Source organism: Schistocerca nitens, chromosome 7 (genome assembly GCF_023898315.1).
Source record: "Schistocerca nitens isolate TAMUIC-IGC-003100 chromosome 7, iqSchNite1.1, whole genome shotgun sequence".
NCBI lineage: Eukaryota > Metazoa > Arthropoda > Insecta > Orthoptera > Acrididae > Schistocerca > Schistocerca nitens.
The window spans coordinates 142,832,085-142,837,899 of NC_064620.1; the positions used below are offsets into that span (position 1 = coordinate 142,832,085).

The 5,815-nt window shown below is 46.6% G+C and overlaps 1 pseudogene; it reads left to right on the top strand.

The window, feature by feature from the left end:
* The first annotated feature begins 4,925 nt into the window (after window positions 1-4,925).
* LOC126195869 (5S ribosomal RNA) lies at window positions 4,926-5,043 on the top strand (annotated as a pseudogene).
* The last annotated feature ends 772 nt before the right edge of the window (window positions 5,044-5,815 follow it).

The window sequence follows — 5,815 nt, forward strand, 5'->3', positions numbered from 1 at the left end:
TTTCATGGATTAACAGAGCGAGCTTAGTTTGGCAGGTTCTCTTTTTGCGGAATCCATGTTGATTTTTGTGGAGGAGATTCTCGTTCTCGAAAAACATTATAATCCTTGAGTATAAAACGTGTCCCATAATTCTACAACAGACTGACGTCAACTAATATCGGTATATGATTGATACTAAATAAAATCCTCAATCTGGGCTGCTTATAGCGCACAGTCTGTAAGCTTCATGCGAAGAAGCGGTTCATCTTACTTGTACTTCTTTCTGCAGTTGTGTATTGCAGTTAGAAGAAGGAATTTCAAAACGCAGCAGAAAGAGAACTGCTCAGAATGATGTAAAATATAAACAACATATTATTGGCACACTGGGTAATACCATGGGGAAGAAAACGAAAATTTCACCGATTGATGCCGCAATAACCTTTAGAATATGCACACTAACAAACGCGCGGCACACGGCTGTTCCTGAGTTTGCGTCCAAGACGGTCAACATGACTGTCTGCATGAAGGATCGCGCGTTGCTGGGAAAGCTCCGAATGGTAAATGGAAATGAGCGTTTGGTGTCATTAGCCGGGAGGTCCCTTACGGGGCAGGTCCAGCTGCCTTGGTGCCGGTCTTATTATACTCGACGCCACATTGGGCGACCTGCTCACCAGATGGGGATGAAATGATGATGAAGACAACACAACACCCAGTCCCTGAGTGGAGAAAATCCCCGACCCAGCCGGAATCGAACCCGGGCCCGTAGGACTGCAATCCGTCACGCTGACCACGCAGCTTTCGAGGCGGACAGCTCCGGATGGTGACTGTGCACCAGTAGCCCTACAGAACTTCCGGACACTCAACGGTATGAAGAAAGGCATTAATGCGATGACTGCTAAAGGTCTGGAGAAAACAATTACAAAATTGGGGGCGATGGACAGTCTAGTGCGTTGGATACCGACTTGACGATAATTACTCCTGACGGGTCAAATTAAGTTTTATGACAAGTAAGAACAAAAGGATTTAATGGTTTCGTTCGCGAAACTACACTGACGGAAAAAAATAAAAAAAAAATGGTTCAAATGGCTCTGAGCACTATGGGACTCAACTTCTGAGGTCATTAGTCCCCTAGAACTTAGAACTAGTTAAACCTAAAAAACCTACGGACATCACAAACATCCATGCCCGAGGCAGGATTCGAACCTGCGACCGTAGCGGTCTTGCGGTTCCAGACTGCAGCGCCTTTAACCGCACGGCCACTTCGGCCGGTGGAAAAAATCACAACACCAAAAAATAATTAACGTAGGGTAGTAAAATTTCGGGAAGAGATTTGTCTAGGTAACAAATTTAAGTGAATAAAATTGCCAGATCACAGGTTAATGTTAAGCACGAAATACCCTATTGCAAATATAAAATGATGGTACATCAACAATCGGTGTAACCGCGAGAATGTTGCATATAAGCGTGTAAACGTGCATGCGTTCAGCTGTACAGGCGCCGGATGTCAGTTTGTGGGATGGTTCCCTGCCTGTCGGACTTGGTCGATCAATACTGTTGGTCGATGATGTCCCATATGTGCTCGATTTGAGACAGATCTGGTGATCGAACAGGCTAAGGCAACATGCCGACACTCCGTAGAGCATGTTGGGTTACAACAGCGGTATGTGGGCGAGCATTATCCTGTTGGAAAACACCGTCTGGAAGGCTTTTCGTGGAGGGCAGCACAGCAGGTCGTCTCACCAGATTGACGTACAAATCTGAAGTCGGGGTTCATGGGATAGCCACGAGAGTGCTTCTCCTGTGATACGAAATCGCGCCGCAGACCATAATACTAGGGGGAAGGTCTAGCGTGTCTAGCACATGTACAGGATGGTTGCAGGCCCTCAACTGGCCTACTCCTAACCAACACACGCTCATCACTGGCACCGACGCAGAACCAGCTTTCATCAGAAAACGCACCAGACCTCCAACCTGCTCTATAATGAGTCTGACTTGACACCACCAAAGTCACAGAAGATGGAGGTTTGGGGTCAGTGGAATTCACGCTACAGTGCCTATGGCTCAGAGCTGTCCTGGAACTAACCGGTTTGTAACAGTTGGTTGTTTCACTATGACAACAGCTGCTGATGAAATTGCTGCTGAAAATGCAATGCGATGCGCCAGAGCCCAACGTAGAACCGTATTTCCTCTCGGTGATGCCACGTCGCCCTCCGGAGCCTGATCTTGTACCGTGCATTCTCGTGACCACCGCTGCCAGGAATGATGTATGGTAGCAGTATTGAAGAAGGACCATTCAGTTTCTCATAGCCCTGTTCCACGACCTAGTTGAAACTCAGTCAGGTGTTAAACTCCCTGGCAGATTAAAACTGTGTGCCGGACCGGGACTCGAACTCGGGACCTTTGTCTTTCGCAGGCAAGTGCTCTACCATCACGCCCTCTCCTCACAGCTTTACTTCCGCCAGTACCTCGTCTCCTACTTTCCAAACTTCACAGAAGCTCTCCTTCGCAACTGCAGAAGTAGCACTCCTGGAAGAAAGGATATTGCGGAGACATGGCATATCCACAGCCTGGGGGATGTTTCCAGAATGAGAAGGTTCGCAGGATAGCTTCTGTGAAGTTTGGAAAGTAGAAGACGAGGTACTGGCGGAAGTACAGCTGTGAGGACGGGGCGTAAGTCGTGCTTGGGTAGCTCAGATGGTAGAGCACTTTCCGGCGAAAGGCAAAGGTCCCGAGTTCGAGTTTCGGTCCGGCACACAGTTTCAATCTCCCAGGAAGTTTCATATCAGCACACACTCCGCTGCAGAGTGAAAATCTCATTCGAGTCAGGCGTTTATAGTGACTTCTTTGTCGCCTTAAAGGCATTGTTGACTAGAATCAACTCACCACTTCCAATATCAAAGGCAACAAACGTTCACGACCGTTACAGTGTGTATTTAAAGCAAACCTGAATTGCATCCTCACAGTGACGCTATTAGCGCCACTCTTAGTCACGAAGTTTCAATAGTCATCACCTTTCAGACGTAGAAAAAAACCATCAATTTTCGTTTAAGTGGTACGATTGCTTCTTGCTGTTGCGACTCTTTTCTTTTTTACGTCAGTGTAAGTTACACAGTCCAGTCACATTAAGATGACAGCCGCCTATGTTCGACGTCAAATAACCATCCACAGACGACAGGTAGCGGTAGTAGTTGTGGAGTGTGTGTAAAGAGTGTCGGGAGGACGCGGAGAAACAGTGCAGTCGTTATCGTAGTACGGAAACGGGGCGATTTATCTGACGTCCAGAAGGACACTTTAATTGGCTTTCGGGCCAGCGGTGGAACCATTTCCGAAACGGCGAGGTTTGTAAATTGTTCACGTGCCGCCGTGGTTAAAGTACGCCGCGTATGGCAAAGGTGATATCCAAAACCGGCGGCGAGGGAACTGTGGTGCTTCACGGGCCATAGATGACAGGGGTGATTGATGGCTGTGGAGATGTGTACGGTCCAACAGACGTGCAACTGTTGAGCAAGTGACCGTCCAGATAAACTAAGGGACTACGAACAGTGACTCTTCAACGATCATTCAGCGAATGTTGCTGCGTATGGGCTCCACAGCAGGCGCCTGGTTCATGCACCCACGCTGACCGCTGTTTATTGGCGACGAAGACTGGAATTTTCTCGCCAATACGGCAACTTGACGTCCACTGAGTGGCGCCAGGTGAACTTTTCAGATGAATCACATTTCGGGCCCCATCGGACATATGGCCTTGGTGTGTAAGCCCTGTAACGATTGATCGAATGGGCCAGGCCAGAGGAGGGTGCGTTATGATCTGTGGGAGGTTTACGTGACGTTCTCCGGGTGACTGTTCATCTCGACTTCCCCAACACCACTGTGGTACGCTGTGAACAGTTACAGGTACATCCCTTTCTGATGTTAGAGTACCCTGATGGAGACGCCATATAACAACATTGGTTACGAGCAGGTGGCTTCCTGAACACTCCAGTGAATTCGCGACCTTGACCTGGTCCCCAGATCAACTGATATTGCCGGCCGCGGTGGCCGAGCGGTTATAGGAGCTTCATTCCGGAACCACGAGGCTGCTACGGTCGCAGGTTCGAATCCTACCTCGGGCATGGATGTGTGTGACGTCCTTAGGTTAGTTAGGTTTAAGTAGTTCTAAGTTCTAGGGGACTGATGACCTCAGATGTTAAGTCCCATAGTGCTCAGAGCCATTTGAACCATTTTTCAACCGATCTTGAACCAACTGAGCATTTGTGGGATGCCGTCGATGCCCACATACGTTGGGTGAACTCAGTACCAACTGGACATTGTAATCTTACCCTCCCACACATCACCAGTAAATTTTCAGTCACTTCATTAGTTTCAAAAGCTTCGAGATGCGTAAGATATCCAAAAATTTTTGTTTAGTTATCTTAATTTTCTCGTTGTTGGCTGCAGTACGTCTAGGGGTAGATTCTTGAGGCTGCATCTTTGTCTTTGTGGGGTCCAGTTGACATAATAGTTGTTGAAGTACTTTCTGTTTCTATTACTTTTTTATTTTGTCCCTTCTTCTAAATCACACTGATTTCACTATCTCCATTTTCATTAAACCAAAAATTACATTATTATTGCCAAAATTAAAAACACGCCCGGTTCCATCAGAGCCATGTACTAACAAATTCCAAAGAGTTTACAAAACGAAAGAGCTTATAAAACCAAAGAGCTTACAAACTTTCTTGACAAAAGAAGAATCATCACCAAGTTATATCTTTATTTTGTAAATGAATCCAAAAATAAATTCAATAATTAGCGTTAGATTGTGCAATTAATTATATGAATTTTAAGTATGCCAGATATTTCAAACTTGAAACATATATAAAAGAAGAAGAATTTTAGCCACATGAACAAAGCTAGTAAATATCGATTTCAACAAATTAATTTCTTTTATACGTTTTAGCCTGAAATATGCCAACGGCCTTGCCGCAGTGGTAACACCGGTTCCCTTCAGATCACCGAAGTTAAGCGCTGTCGGGCTGGGTTAGGACTTGGATGGCTGACCATCCGTTCTGCCGAGCGCTGTTGGCAAGCTGGGTGCACTCAGCCCTTGTGAGGCAAACTGAGAAGCTACTTGATCGAGAAGTAGCGGCTCCGGTCTCGTGAACTTACATACGGCCTGGAGAGCGGTGTGCTGACCACATGCCCCTCCATATTCGCATCCAGTGACGCCTGTGGGTGAGGATGACACGGCGGCCGATCGGTACCGTTGGACCTTCATGACCTGTTCGGGCAGAGTTTAGTTAGTTAGCCTGAAATATAATACATCTTATACAAAATCAAAAGAAATTCATTTAGTTAAACAGCTGAGATAAAGTTCACCTATCCAAGATTCGAAAATATTTCTGGTATCAGCTATTCCTATAAAAAAATATATAATGTTGGAGGAGTGTGTCCCACTACAACAAGAGCAGTTGCTCGTAGCACTGCAAGATGTGTAGATCAGTATTCCTTCGGAACGATTAAATGGTTCAAATGGCTCTAAGCACTATGGGACGCCATCATTCCCCTAGACTTAGAACTACTTAAACCTAACGAACCTAAGGGCATCACACACATCTATGCCCGAGGCAGGATTCAAACCTGCGACCGTAGCAGCAGCGCGGTTCCGGACTGAAGCGCCTACAACCGCTCGGTCACAGCGGCCGTCCAGAACGATTGGAACACCTCGTAGAATTCATGACGTGTTGAGAGATCGTCGTCAAGCGACTCGCTATTTCCACCAAGCCTTGCCGTGACTTTATGGCCGTTCCTTGTAATTTGATCTAGGATCACATTTAAGCGAAGTGGAAACGGGTACCCT